Genomic DNA, 16580 nt, shown 5'->3' with positions numbered 1-16580 from the left:
ATCTACAAAGATGTAAAAGCATAAATACTCTGTTGAATCTCTTTGTTCATATTTCACTCTCATTTTTTTTCTCTTTTTCCAAGTAACTTCTGCTCTAAAAGAGATGGAATTTCTTTACACTTAAAACACAAACTTAATGTGTCTCTTCCTCAGGGAAGGAGTGAAGGAAGTTCTCATTAACCTTCTGATTGGTGTCACCCAGAGTGTCACACTCTCCACTTCTAGAAAGTGCCAAAGAGAGTTGGTCAGATGTCACAATGTTAAAAGAGATGATTTTTGAGATCCTCCTCAGTCATGTCTCCACATATTTCCCATAAATTTTGGAATAGTTTATGTCCATCATCAAACTAAAGAAACAAAACATGCTTGAAGCCAAATATAAATGTAAATTCAAACGATCATTGCTAAAGGACTCATATCTTTGTTTTATCGATGGTATTAAAAGACAATCTTTTTACTTATTGTTTTGAAATAAAATGTACTCTTTGTAGAAAAGGAACTTGGCAGAGTAATTAGATGAAGGAATATAAAGGTTTACCTCTCAATGTGGAAATACATATTTTAAATACCCCAACATATAATTATATATAATACCCCAATATATAATATATTTGCCATTCTAGTGAATGGTAGCCTTTGATGGTAAACTCAAGGTTCTTGCCATTTCTAAAGGTTTTTTTTTTTTTTAATTTTTCTTCAACATATTACTTTTTAAAGCCAAGATTAGTACTTATTTTCAAGAAAATCATTTCTGCTACTAATTAATTAGCTGCTATAGAAGAAAAAGTGTTTTATTGAGTATTGATGCAGGAAAATTAGGCTTTTGGGGGCTGGAGTTTCTGATTAGGCTGCTCTACTTCAGTGTATTTAATGCAGATACCCACCAATTGCTCAGCAACCTTTCCATGGTCAACATCATAAGAGTCTTTCCTGCAGTAGGTCAGTCCTTTCTTACCTGCCCACCACTCCCTTACACCCACCTGGTAATAATGAGCCCAGTTCTTCCAAGTCATATATAATAATCACATGGGATCAGATGTCAATTTATGATAAATGCCTCAAGAAGGAGCAATCAATGATTTTACCACAAGCTTCCCACTCCTCCCCAAAATACACATTTCTCAAACTGCTCCTATTATTTCTTTTGAGGAGAAGAAAACTTTACAATTAACTAATTCAAACTATATAGTAAAGCAACCATTCTAATATGCATATTCTTTCAACCAAAGAGGTATTTGTCTGATTTGTCAAGAGAACAGTCTTGAGAGGGGAGTGCCTAATCCTAAACAGCGTCTTTTTAGTAACATCTGGGCACACAGAGAGAAGACTGCGGGGGTAAGTGAGGATAGCTCCTTGGTTCCCTTAAAATCTTATCAATATATATAAAACTAGCATTATGTATAATTTATACTTTAGGCGTTAAAAAAGGAGGAACACTTAAAATTACTAAAAAAAAATGCACCCACTGCCCTCCCCCAAACTAGAAGGCCCTTATAGAAGGAAATAGAGGATAAACATGAATACATTGAGAGAGTCAGGGTAAGCGGGACTTAGGGACATGATGCATAGGTCAGGATAAAGCCTTCTCTTATTTTTCCTTTCAACCATGATATGTATAAAGGATAACCCTACCAGTTCTTTTCCATTACTTCTTTCCCTTTTCCTTACAATATTAAATATTGTAATTATAAAATATTTTTTGGAAAGAAAAGGGTGTTGGAGAATGGAAGAAAAGGGAAATGCTGCCCTCATTTGAGAAAACACAAGTGAAGGAGTAATTTATGTATTCTTAGATGTTCCTTCCTCTCTTTTCCTTACTTCTGTTCTAGTACATGCAATACAAATTACAATTATATTATGATCATGTTTTTACATTGTTTAAATATATCTAGACAGGTACGATTTCTTTCTTGTATTTAAAATGCGTTTAATACTCAACAAATATTAATTAAACATAAAATAAAATGTTTATATTTTTGAGAAATAAAAGATAAGTACATTCATTCTTCCCTCTTATTAAACATCCAAAGGAAATTGAGAGATACACATGTTTAAGATATGATTTCTACTTTCAAAAAGTCACTAATACATATCAATTATTAGAGATAGCAAGGCTCTGAAAGTGAAGGAGTTCCTCCTATTACACTTTGAAATAAAAGATATATAGTTTCACTTTTTCCTAACAACATCTCTAAATCTTCTGTAAGAACGGGCAGCTATGACACAGGATTTTGTGTGGAAGGAAATGAAACAAATGTGTGTTCAGTTGCAATTCATTTGTTTGGAGGAGACCCATGGTGATGTATGCTTCTACTTTAACTAAGGGGTAAGAGCTGCTACCAGAAGGAGGCCTCACAGTGCAGGATTCTAGGAGATTGTTTTAGAGATGTGTGGAGGGACAGCCTATTCCTTTCTCTTATTCTTATGAGCAGTGACAAGGATGCCTAAATATATATTCTTGTGAGTGGTGTGTGTGTTTGTGGTTGGGCACGTTAAAATACAAAATGACACCTAGCACCCACCACCGTACATTGTTGAGACTTCCAAAAATGTATGAAAAGGAGTGATAAGATGCCGAAGCTTCGTTTTGCAACTTCATTTTAATCAACTAGGTGAAGCAAGAAATGGCTCTTTAAGAGAGGGAGAATATCTGCAACACTCTTAAACCCTCTACTTACACATTTTTCCCCCTGGCATGAGCTTACTCTGTTTTCAGCAGTAAGAAATGAAATGTCTATTCTCTCACATTCTGTGACAAATTGTGAAGATATTTCATGTAACATTCATAGATTTTTACTATATAGTATATATGTCATAACACATATATAACATATATGTGTGCTTATCATATGTAATATATATAAATATATGTATAGTTTTGTCATGGTTGATCAACAGTGCACTCCATACGCTTTCTAAAACTTGGTATTTTCTATATTTCATTTAGATAAAGGTATTTTTGGTTGTTTGACATGTGGGTTTAATCAAAATTTCAAACAATTCAGAATATGAGTTTTTTCCTGCATATAAACATCTTAACATTAAAACATATTTTGTTAAATGTTTGCTTTATAATCATTTATTTACTCATAGTAAGCGCAGATTTAATAGAAATATCACTAAATCTTGCTATCATCAGTCTCAGCTTAGATTGCAAATATTTATTCATTCACTTTGCATATGAAATCATTAAGATCGCTTTAATCTGATCAGCAATAACAAATCTACCTGCAAAGATTAAATTTGGTGTCCCTATTTAATGCTTAGAAATTTAAGTAGAAATATATAATATAAATATGTCAATATGCCAATCAAATCAGAAAGACAATTTAAATTCTTAGTTCTATTTTTAAATTAATATGTGCCTAATTTATTTAATTAATTCATGATCATAGAAAATCTGTTACTTGAATTACTGACTTTTTAAACTCTACCAAGATTAACTTATTTCACATTTTAATACTTCAGAAATCTGGATTCGGGTGACAGCATTTTTGCCTTGTCATGTCATAGTTTAATGGTAGAATTTTTTTTTCTTAGAGGTGCATTTTATGATTAAGAGTGTCTTATATTTATTTAATTAGATATTTAAAGACCACAATTTTATGTAGTTTCAATATAAATGCAGCATTTTAATTTAAAATAAAAACTTTGTAAGACCAGTCTAGACATACTCTTTAATACAAACTAATTTTTTTCAGGATTTGTCCATTTATTCTAATCAGAGAGACGATTTTATTTTAGGTAACAACTAATTATATTTTTCTACAATTTAAGGGCTACTTTCTATTTTAGTTTATTCATCTCTTGTATAAGTTGGGTATTCATAGTATACACACATCCACCAAATTATACTATTAAATACTAAGCTGTACAGATTTAGGATACTGGAATTTATACTGTTTAAAATGCAAAATACTTATTTTCCCAACTATAATACACTTGCTGAAAATTGTAGCATGTAACAAAGCAGAGGCTTTGTTTTTCTTCAAGCCCTCATATTTTAAGTAGTTTTCAAGAGCCCTCACTTGTTGACTCTTTCCTCTAAGTTTGATGTAATATTAAATAAAAGAAGAAATACAACATAAAAATTACATTATGTAATGCTAAACTGTATACATAGGCTAATATCTAAATGACTCAAATAGAATTGATGCATTAGTTGCATTTAGATTTCATTTTGATGTTGTTTTGTATATTTTTGCAAGTCTCATGTTCAATATGTTACATCTTTCTTTGTTATATAATATCACAAAATTATTCACGTAGAATTATTTTGTTAATTAAACTTTACCAAATGTTTTATTTAAAATACTAAAATTAATGGAACATAATATATGTTCCTTATACAAAATAACATGCCAAACATAAATATCTAAAGGCTACTTCTATGAGTACGCAATTATCTTTAACATGTATAGCTGTATGCATTTTGGGCCATCTTAGACAACAATTACAGAGCAATATAGCATAATTAAAAATATATATATAAGACTAAAATTTTAATCAAAATGAAATTCAAATTCAATATTTATGTGAATTTTTATTTGGTACACTTTTATAAATGGCTTTACATGAATTATGTTTAGTATCTTCAGATACATTGTTGAAATAAAAAAGCCTTCAAAAACATAATTTTTATTATGATGCAACATAAAATCCAAACCTAATATTATAGAATTACTGTTACATAAATTTACTAATTTACATGTATAATATATGTCATTTCCATTATCATAATTCCAAAGATGACATATGGTTATGATTTATAGAAGCATGTCCTTATATATAAATCATTTCATTTTATTTTTGTTATATTGCAAAATGTTTTGTTAAAAAATAATAATAAAATTATGTTTTAGACATGTGTTTGTATTGTAAACATCTAATTTAAAAATTTATCTCCAGCAATTTAATGACAGGGTGATCTAATTGTGATGAACTACATCTCGTGTACATGATTTGATTTCTAGTGAAGAATGGATTTTCTGGATGTACATTTTCTTCCTGAATTTGGGTTGTATGTCTTTTAACATATGCATGTAATATTGTGTAGCATACTTAAAATATTTTAAAAGAAAGTAAGCTCTTATAGTTTAATATTGGATTAGCTATATTATATTTTTCACATTGAATTGTTGCTATATATATAAGGCTTTATCCAACATGGGCAATTACCTCATAAAACAGTTATGTATGCAAAAATGATTGTTTTGAAGCTGTTAAATGGTGAATTTTGACAATTTAAAAACCTGTGTTTCAGACACTGCCAATTTTAAGTGGTACCAAAATTAGTATTCTGAATTGGTCTACATTTTAAGTAAAATGGTTATGCAATATGTAACTGTATAGTGATAGATGACTGTATTGCCTTTTAAAAGAAATCAATGTTATTGTTTATAGTTCCACTATATGTATATATATATGAAACATATCTACCTAAATTTAGATGCACTTCTGCCTCCTGCCATTATGGGTATAACAACTCTTTACAGAAATTTGAACATTGTAAGTAAAATCCATTTCACATTAACACTGTAAACTATCATGCTTTGGGAATGTTGGCAAATGTCTTCAAGTATCTCTTACGCAAATAAATCTTCAGATTCCACACTTTTTCAAAGTGATGTTTTTGAAAGTTCAAAACAAAACCATCAGTTTTTCTTTTGTTTGGAATTATTTTTCACTTCATTATACTGTTTAAAATATTTACCATGGTAAAAATTATAATCATGTTTTATTTGTGAAATGTATTTTCTTTATTATTGTTAATATTATATTAGAGCTATTATTAAGTTCATTCATCCATTTAGTTTTTCTTTTGAGGAATATTTCTTGAGCATCTACTATGCACCAGTTCTAGATACTAGAGGTTCATCGATGAATGGAATTTATAAAAATCTTTCTGCCTTCAGGGAGCTTGCATTGTAATATGTGGAGGAAAAAAATATGTGCACAACATATAAGTAAAACAAAGACTGTTTAGAAAAATACCTGGTTGAAATATATAGCTAGACTATGGTTACTGAACCAATGGGCTTTTTCAATGCTTTACTCAAAAATTACACCCTGCTCTGCATTTAGGTAAGAGAATAGTACTGAATCATCACTATCATTGGCCAAAAGTACAACACTATTATTGAAAGTTTTAAGATTGGAATTGCTGGCAAATCCTTTATCTAAATGCTACCAAAGACCAATTCTAATTCACAAACTTGGTCAGGGGCCCCTCTGGGGTCTTCAAGAAAATGGGGGTTTGAAATTGTTCTGCAAATCTTGATTAGTTATAGAAGGAACCTAGATATAGTCCCAAGAATTACCACAGGATTATTGACCCAAATACAGGAGATTATTTAGGATTAATTGTAATGAACTTTGCTGATGGAATGTAATAAATAGCTATTCAGTTTACTTCCTTGTTAAAGGTAGAAACACTGAGATTTGAGACCGATTATACATTTCATTATTTTTCATACTTTTAGATTGCTTTTAGTAACATATGTCAATAGTTAAATGGCTTCCTTCTTTAAATTAAACCTGAAAGCCCAGAAATTATGATAAAGTTAGGCAAAGTTCTAAAGTATTAGTTTTTCATCATGTCACATCTTCTTTTCAAACATGAGAGGTGCAATTAAATTCCTCAGGAGAATAATAGGGGCCAGGTAACTGTTTTTATAGTATGGAGCATGAGGACATCAAAATATCTGATTTACCATGAGATCAATTACTGAATGTTAATGTAAATGTAGTTATTGCTTAATCATGTGATTTAAAAAGCCTTTACCAAATATTAGCTTAGTAAATATTACTGACCAATTTGCATGATAAACATGAATTTAATAGGTTTTAATCTTCACAAAATAGCTTGGATAAATATTCAATGGCAACTTTTTTCAGATTAATGCTTTAAAATATATTAAAAGTCTTTAAAATAATCTGATAATTGTCATACTTCATTACCCCTGGCTACCTCAAAATATTTCTAAATCAAATTAAAACAAGATATGACAATCCAGGCAGGAAGAATTGTTAACAGACACGTGCTCTTTTGCTTGCTTGTGAATCAGGGGCCCAGGTTTGACTTCCTTTTTGAGTTTAAAGTAGAAACCATAATTACTAGTCCTACTAATCATCTGCCTATAGCAAAAAAAAGGAAAAGAAAAAAGGCAAAGCATGATCACACCACATTTTATGATACAGCTATTTTTTCTCTTGTAGAGTGGTTAAAATATTCCTATGTATTTTTGTCTAAAATATCTAATTATTCATTGTGGACAGAAGTTTGAAATGTAGTTCATTGAGAAGACAAGTGTATGCAACATGTACCACTCATTGGCTTTAAAAAGTGCTCAGAAGTTTTCTAACCAGGGCCTGACTGTTATTCCTAATTAGTAGCTGTTCCTCCAAAATTCAGTACTTTTTTTTCTCATTAAGCATTTTAGCTATCAGGATTCCTCTAAATATGTCTTCATTCAGTTTTATGCTTTTATCATAAAGTTACTTTTTTTATTATGTAAGAATTATGTACTTACCAAGGGCAATCTTTGAAAAAGTTTAAGTGAAAGGAAAAATAAAACTCTAATTTCACAACTTTAAAACAATTTTTAAATTATAGTGAAATTTTAATAAAGTTAAGAATGTGGAGAATTACTGTAACATGCTTATGAGATATTTGGAAAATCTGAACCATCTTTGACGTTAGTTTTGTATGAATAAAAGTTCTATGCTAATAATTTTCAATCATTTCTAAATAAAATGATTTTAACATTTTAATTAGTTGAAAATTGGTTAATCTCAAGATTTACTTAAAGCTCTTAAAAATACTACTCAATTTTCAAAGCAACCTACTAAATTCTAAAGTATATGTAGCTCAAGACATTGAGTGTTTTATCATGGCTGGCTACTTTCTGGCAAATGAGGTTAAGACAGACTTTACATAGAGTAGTTATTTCAGAGTTTCATTTTTTATATCATTTTATTTTCATTTTGGCTTTTATTTTAAATTCTCCTTTCTTCAGTTGTTGTCTCAAAATAGAAAATTTTGATATTTCCCCAGAAATTATGAAGAGCTATAACAAGACTATTCAAAGCATACTTTTGAGAAAAGTGTGGTTACATAGTTACACATTCTGTCAAAACGTGTCACTTGCCAGGCATTCGTTGCTAAAAACCATCTGTAGATAAATAATGAAGATTGATTCAGGGCCATATAAACGGCTTACTATTTCACTTTTTCTTTCTAATGTGCTTCTTTTTTCCCCCCCTGAAATCCACTTGTATTCATGTAAAAAAAAAAAAAAAATCCCCAAAGGATAGAGAAAGAATGTGACCCCTACTTCCCAGAGCTCGGGGTCCCCACCCGGTGCTCCCCAGGGAAGTGAGGGCGATGACGCCCACTCTGGGGTGTAGGTGTCATGGGGGCGAGGCTCTTCTGGCCCGGAGTGACCCACCAGGCACCTTCCTTAGAAGTGAGGGCAGGAAGGAGGGGCAGGGGACTAACAGGGCCCTAGGAGGGTGAAGGGAAGGAGTTAATGTGGGGTGCTCACCCCAGTTTAAAAAAATAAAATTTCTAAAGATAAAAAGTTAAAAAAAAAAAAAGCATCAGTGTCTTGGCCTCCTGCCCTCCTCCCAGCGCCCACCCTGGCCCTGTGGCCATAGAGTTCACATCCAGTTCAGAGATTCATGTTCTCCTCTTGGCTCTCTAAGTCAGCACCAGACAGATGCCCGCTGCTCCCAGTCACGTGACTATTGCTGGCACAGGCCACCAGATGCCTGTCCCCTAGTCTCTCAGGTGTCTTGCCCAGCAGGCTCCAGCAGATCCCCTGGGGCAGCCTTGCCCGCTGCTTCTGACATCCCTGGGCCAGCTGGGCCAGCAGCTGGGGCTCCTCTTCCACCAGCTGTTGTAGGCCCTGCTGCTGCCTTGCCACAAGGCATTCATGCCGCTGCTTCTGGGCCTCCTCCAGCCGACGGATCGAGTTGACTGACTCAGTGATGTGCCGCCGGTTAATCTCTGTCAGTTCCGCCTCCTTATTTTTCTCTCTCGTCTTGGCCTCTGAGATACTGTTGTGGTGCTTCCCATCCAGGATCTTCTGCAGTTCCTTCTTCTCCCTGTTGTTCACCTCCTTCAGTCTCTTGAGCTGAGTCATGTGAGCATCCATGATGACCTCTCTGAGCCGCTGCTGAGTCTGTCTCAGATGCTCCAGTCTCCGCTCGGCATCTACGTCCGCCTGGGCTTCCTTCAGCTCCAGCAGACACTGCACCTGTTTCTTCTGAAACTCTTGATACAGCTTTACCTCTTCGTCCTCCTCCTTCTCGTCCTCCCCGCCTAGGACACCTGGCCGGTGCCGGCACGTGCCCTCGGCCGGAGCTTGGGCCAGGCCATCGAGCAATCGCTGAGTGAGGGCGTCCGCCTTCCGCTGATGCTGCTTGCACAGCTCCCACAGGTCTCGCTCCTGCCGGCTCCAGAGCTTCGCCAGGGCTTTATGGCCTCGGAGCTCAACCCGTGGGACCAGGGCCACCTCTGAGAGGATGCTGGCAATGAGGTCGTGGCGCTGACCTGGGCTGCTGATGGAGGCCCTGGTGGGAGAGGTGGCAGGGCCTGAGGGCCAGCGGAGGGAGACATCCAGGGGGCTGGGTGTAAGATTTGGGGTCAGCTGGGGCCCCAGCTGCTGAGGCTAGGTCTCTTGGCATCCTCTGGGCCAGCCTGAGCCTCACTCTCCCCAGTAAGGACGGCCAGCTGCTTGGCTCTGGTCCACCAGGCCAACATGCTTGGTGGGGTTGATGAGGGCCTCTGCGAAGTCCTGGTGGTCATCAGGGATGAGTGGATGCCTCGGTGTAGATGTGCAGGGCTGGCAGGCAAAGCGGCTGGTTGGCCTCCTTCCGCAGGCAGATTTAGTGGTACCCTGAGCAGATGGCAGAGACGGGCAGGATCTGGTGCCCCAGGAACCTGCCGCCCTTCTCAAAGGCCGCGATGCGCAGCAAAGCCAGCGTGGGCAGCACCACCTTGGGGAAGTCGAAGGGCTCCTCCTCCCACACTGGGTTGAACGAGTTCCCCTGAGAGGTCCGCGTGGGGTACGTGGACCGCCTGTCAATAGGGAGGCCAAACATACCCACTTCCATGTAGATGCCCATCTTCCTGTCGGACAGAAACTGACCCGAGATCACCTTGACCCGTAAGGCATTGGCCACGATGCCGTCCACGATGACCTCGGTGAAGGGGTCACAGGACTTGTCCGGGCCGCTGCACGAACTCGAGCTTGAGCAGGTAGCCACTGCACCCCCTGTACTCGAACACGCCCGCAAGGAGTTGCATCGCTACATCCAGGGTCTGAAAGTTGAGTGCAATGAGCTGACAGCCCACGTTGCAGAAGAGCTGAGGCATGTAGTTGGACAAGTCCACGCGGGTGCCCTTGGGGTAGATGCGACGCTAATGTGTTTCTGATGGTATGTTTTTGTGTAATATCTATTCATAGTTGGTTGATACAAACAAACCATCAGATCTGGTTGCTTCACATTTTAGTGGCTTGTTTATGGTTTGCCTCTTCATGTCGATTATCCTTAAGGTAATAGAAGGGAATATAGTTTATTAAACTTATCAGAAATAAAAACAAAATTTAAAAGAAAAAGTTAGCATGTAGTACTACTGTGTCCCACAGGTTCTTCTACAATGACCCCCACAACCTCCACTGGTGAGTCGGAGGAGCACAACAGGACTGCCACTGGTGTTATTGCTGTTGCCAGCACATCTGCAGATGTTACTGTATCCAGTGGTACAGCTGTCACCGTCCATAGAATTTCCGAGGAACAGCGAGTGCAAGTTACGAATCTCAGAAATTCAGGTCTGGACCCCCACATATCAAAGGATGGGCCCTCTCTCCTCATCAAGCAGATACACAAAGTACAAGGAGAAGACCAAGAAATGCTGAACAGATAGGAAGAACTAAAGAGCTTACAGCTGTAACTCATAGACGTATTGGATGTTATTTTACTTGTGCCCATTTAGTCACAGCCAAAGCTATATTTTGTTAATGATTCTAATTAGAGAATGAGCTGAAACAAAGCCAAGGTGTAGGAAGCAAAAGAAAAAGTTAAAAGTAGCTGAAAATTATAGACAGTAACAGCAAGAACCTAAATAATTTGAAAGCACAAAAATTAGAATAAAACAAACCAAAGTGCAACACAAATGTTAGAGAGAGGAGGGGGTAAAAATAGAAAGAAAATAATGCATAAAGGATAGTAAAAGTAAGTACTAAGTACCTATTGCTTATTACATACCAGTTATGATACTGAGATAACATAAAAATCAAATAGCCATTTTCTATTAATAAGTGCACATATTTACCCACTGATGATTTATCGTATGTAGTAATTTTCAGAATTTGCATGAATTTTTTATGTCACACAAATGCTAATTAATTATTGAGAAAGTAGATAATTTGATTGGGAAAAAATGGAAACATTATGTCTGGTGATGATCTTATATAGCTTACTGTACTATTTCTGAAATACCTATTGCCTGACCAATGATTTAAATGAGAATAGATTTCTCATTTTGAAAAGGTGACAGGTATTCATTAATATTATGGCTCCAAATTTAATTATTCCTTAACTTCCCACTTTAATTTTTAGAGATTAAAATACCACAGAGCCAAATCATATACTGGTAATTTTCTAGTCATTACTGAAAAGCTAAAGTTAGGAAGTGTGGCAAGCATACTTTTTTCTGTTTCTTGGTAGCAAGTTTCCATGAATAATTTAGGAAAAAAATCAATGTAGTTTCAAAAAGTAAAGAGATGTTATTTGTATCAATATATGCATCAGTGAAAATATTAATTCTTTGAACCTATTTCAAGTACAAAATATCTACTCCAACTCCACTTCCAATTAGTAATCATATATTCTCCATAATGGCTATGGTTTATGTAATATGTTTAGGCATGGTTTATACAGAGCATCATATAAGTAATGGAAAACCATTCAATGCTTAGTACACACTAGGGAGAAAATTCAAGACATCTTCACATAAGTTGACTGAAAATCATATGTAAATATCTCAGAAGGTTATTTTCATCAGAATTCATACCGAAAGTACTTACTTCAATTCTCTTTAGTAAGAAGCATTCTAAAATGAATTCTTAGCATGCAGTATTCTCCTTTAAAGGATTAAATTGATACCACCCTGCCTCTCTATTCATTCTCCTACCATGAATATTTCCATTTACATGGCTATAGGGACATTATAAAATTTATGATTTGCTTAATCATGTAGACAGATTTTCTTATTACCAGAAAATAAAAATGTGTAAATATTATGAAAATATTGATTAAGAAACAAGCTCTTCTGTTTAGTGTTTTCACTCTAGAAAATTGCATGAACTAACATTGACAAACATCCCTATATTCATTTTATTACCCAGTGAATAAAAGTTGGGTAATTTGGAGACATAAGTTATTATTTATCAAGTAATAATACAAATTCTGCTTTAGCCAAAGTTTGCCATCAAGTGATGTGAGAAACTCTGGGGCTACAAATCAGTATTTCATAAAATTTAGATTGAAAAGAGAGTAAGTAGTTGTCAATTATTAGATTAAAATGATTTGAAAATTACTCAGTCTAAAATTTTGAATTACAGTCAACTAAATTTCAATTAAGCATCAAGTTTATATCCGAGGTAAATTCCAAATCAGTGCTCAAATTTTTCAGTTGTTGTCATAATCTCCCAATGCTGTTTTATACCATTTAGAGCATTTAGACTTGTTTCACCCATATTTTTCTAAAATAGTGTTTCCGAATATGACACTAATTCAATGGTACCCATCTACCTTGGAAAAATTATTTTTCAATCATTGATGTTTAAATTATGTGTATGGAAGACATTTTAAATGTTATACTCATTATTCAGTGAATTACATTATTATACTTTTATCAAATTTTTATTTTAATTAAGTTTGGTCCTTCTGACTCTTCTTCAATAACCTACTACTATTTCAGTGATTTCAGTTGGCTTGTTACCTGTATTTGACACTCAGTGTATTAACATTTGGGGCCAAAAAAAAGGTCAGCATTATAAGTAAAGGAAACCTATTATCCTATATCAATTAGGCTTAAAAAATACTCAATATACAGCTGTATTTTCATACATAAAACAATCTTTAAAGACTTGACTCTTAACAGGACCAAATTTCTAAATTGGGATTGGCTGACATGAAAACAGTATTTATTTTAAAAATCATTTCATTTCAACCAACGTGCCTTAAATGCCTACTCAGTGCCAGGCTCTGTTCTGTGAGAAATAAGATAAATAATACAATACTCCATCTTTAAGAAATTGAGATAGAGTGGAAGAGATAGAGAAATCCATGCTAGTGGGACAAGGAAGATTTTGTAAAGCTCATGGCTGATCAGAGTACTACAGGAGTTACAGGATGCATATAGGCAGTGAATTATTTGACATTTTAAATGAGTCAGTAAAGATAAGATAATATAAAATTAATTTGCTTAATTTTTCTAGATATTTTAGAGAAAAATAATTCTTGTTCCTCTTTTCCATTCTCCACAACATAGTCAGAATTAGCTTTTAAAAATGAAAATCTCATCGTATCACTCTACTGCCTTAAAGCTTCCAGTGGTTTCCTAGTGACCTTGGGGATAAAACCAAGACTTGGTGGTAACCTGTGGGAACCTCCATGATCTGGCTTTTTGCCCTTACCTCCAAATTCATCTCATGAGACTCTCATAATCACTCTGTCTTTTTGGCTAAACAGAATTGCTTTTAGTTTGTTCAGCACGCCATGTTCTTTTCCACCTCAAGCCACTCCCATAAGCTATTCCTTCTTCCTTTCAACCAGATCATTCTAATCCTCTTTTCAAGTTTCGCTTAAATTGTCACCTCTTAGAAGTTTAGGTTTTCCTGTTATAACTCATCATTTTAAGCTCTTTGAGGAAAGGAATGGATGGGTCTTGTTCATGCTACATTCCCAGTGTCTAGAGCAGCTCCTGACCCATGGACATATTTAGATAATATTTAATAAACTAATGAATATTTATAATGTCACTAGCTAGATATTTACTTCAGTTACTTAAAATCTTAAAATTCTCCAACGTAATCAAATATCTACATATTTCAGTATTAAGGATAACTACTTCCATTTGTCACAGTTATAAAAAGAGCAGTGTTTTTAATCCCTTTGAAAGGCAACAGTATTCTCATTTTATTATATTACCACTTCAAAATGTACAAAATAGAACTAGATATGAATGCCTTGCTTGTGGTCTTTTTCACATTTATACAATCAAAGGAAATTCATAAACACAAGAAAACTAAAGCTGTAAAAATAAATTTCATATGAATAAATACTGATGTAACACAATGGATGCTATTTTATTGAAATTAATTACCAGCTAAAGCATGTATTTGATAGAGATGATAACAGCATAGGTCCTTTGATGTCTTAAAGTGCATGCTGTTTTGCACTGTGATAATTTAGTATTTTTCATCATTTTTCTCTATTCACTATGCAGTTAAAACTTTCATTTTTATAATGTCTTTTGATCACTAATTCCTAATTTGTCTAATCTCAATAACTTGAGGCAATTAAAATACTTACAGTTTACCCTAATATCACTATGAGCACAAAGAAAATACAGACACTGAAACTGCACATAGTATTTGTTACTTGGTACTTGTGAATGTGTGGACTCAAATCTATATATTAATTTATGATAAATTAAATCTTAAATCACAATAATTAGTTTTTATAAATAATAGTTGTGCAATTAATGAATAATTTGGAAAAAACTTGGGATATTCATCAAGGATATATTCAATTCACTATAGAGTGACAGTCCAATTAATTTTCCTATAGTACTATAGTTAAAACATCAGTAATTCAAGCTGTCTTCTTAAAATATTTTTTTTCACTTTCTGCTTATTTGCAGTAAAAGAAAACCCTTTCCAGTTTTCTCCATTGTCTCTGACATCAAAATGAAAAGAAGTAAAAGAGAAAAATACTAATAAATTATGTTAACATAGATCTACTTTTTTTTTAAAGTCTACTTTGTTTAATGTTGTACTAAAGAAGTGTGAGTAAAACCAAAAGTAAATCAAACATTATCATGTTTGTTTATACCACAATCTCGTTTTCTATACTAACTTCACTATTCAAACAACAGAAAGTAGGTGGCAATTTAGGGACTGGAAAGAGAGAAAACCAAAAAAACTTTTCTAGCATGTTTATTCTACACTATGTATAGCTGTGCTCACAGAGATGGCTTCTCTTACCTCTCTGCTGTGAGGAACTCAGTTGTATATGCACAAAAGCTGAGGGAGACTAGAAATGATGGGTCCATATCCAGGCGCATTGTCATACAGTTCAAACAGCGGTGCAGATACCAGCTTGTAATTTTTAGGAACTGCAAACAAGGCTTTCTCTTGAAGTTGAACCAAAAACAACTTCTTACGTTCCTTAGGTTTTGTAATGTGTGCAGGAGTATATGGACACTGAGGAGGTTCAAAATTTGTTCTCCACCAGTTACCAATGCAGTAGTCAGTGACCCAGTCCTGCAGGACTGCATCTTGATGATCCAGTATCTCTGTCATTAAGCATTTTAGTCCTTCCACTTCATCTTCTCTGGGGTTAAGCTCACCACCAGGTAATTTGAAGAAAGCTGTTGGCAGCTGTGGCAGTAACACGTCGGGTAGCCGGTGCTCATGCGCAATCAGAACCCCTTCTACAATCCTTCTCATGCCAATTTTATCAAATCCCTCCCTCATACGCTGACATCTGGCTGCAACAGAGCTGCCCTTCTCATAGAGGGGCTCTTTTATACCAAAAGTATAATCGGTAAGAGGCTACAGGTTCATAGTACGCTCCAGGGTGAGGGGCTTGGTCTGCTGGATGTACTTGTTGCCGAACTGGTTGACCCCGGGGCCAGCCAGTCTGCGAGCGTCTGGGCGGGACCACGGACCTGCCGGCGAGCTCCGGCGCCAGGGGCGAGTGGAGAGGGGGAGGCAGGGCGACCGTCCCTGTGCCGGCAGCGGTCATCTGCGTCCCGCTCAGCAGCCACCGCCCGCCGTTAAGACGAGAGCGCCAGCTTAGATCTACTTTAAACGGTACGTTAACACCACACTTTCCTTTATTAGTGTCCAGTAGTTCACGGACTGGATTTTAGTCTCCACCTTTATCACTTAATATGTGTGAGACCCTTTGCAGGTCACCATGAAATTAGGGCTCAAATTTCACATCCATAAAAGAGTATCATATTATTACATTAGGGTTGTAATGAGGATTAAACACGATATTGGGTGGAAATCCCCAAAACACTCTCAAGTATTTTTTCCCATTAGAAAGATAAAACCAAATGGCTGATTAGTTTTGAGGTCACAGAACGAGGCTGAGTCTGTTCTTTGCCCTTTGTTAGCTGTGTGATCTTGAGGAAAAACTTCAGCTCTCAAATCTGCAACTTCTTAGTAACTGAGAATACCTACCTCGTAGGTAGTTATGTGAAGAAAGTTTAGCACATTTCTTAATTGTGTTTAACAAATACTAATCTTTTTTTATTATTTTCACCAAATATGTTT

At 35.4% G+C, this 16580-nt stretch overlaps 2 pseudogenes; both read right to left on the bottom strand.

Moving 5' to 3' along the window:
* Positions 1-7707: 7707 nt before the first annotated feature.
* LOC105073360 (1-phosphatidylinositol 4,5-bisphosphate phosphodiesterase beta-3 pseudogene) lies at positions 7708-13721 on the bottom strand (annotated as a pseudogene).
* Positions 13722-15299: 1578 nt separating this feature from the next.
* Positions 15300-16044, bottom strand: LOC105079539 (cleavage and polyadenylation specificity factor subunit 5 pseudogene; annotated as a pseudogene).
* Positions 16045-16580: the final 536 nt, after the last annotated feature.

This window comes from Camelus bactrianus, chromosome 15, assembly GCF_048773025.1.
Source record: "Camelus bactrianus isolate YW-2024 breed Bactrian camel chromosome 15, ASM4877302v1, whole genome shotgun sequence".
NCBI classification, from domain to species: Eukaryota; Metazoa; Chordata; class Mammalia; order Artiodactyla; family Camelidae; genus Camelus; species Camelus bactrianus.
Note: the sequence above shows the minus strand (reverse complement) of the source record. Positions and strands in the feature narration are given on the sequence as shown.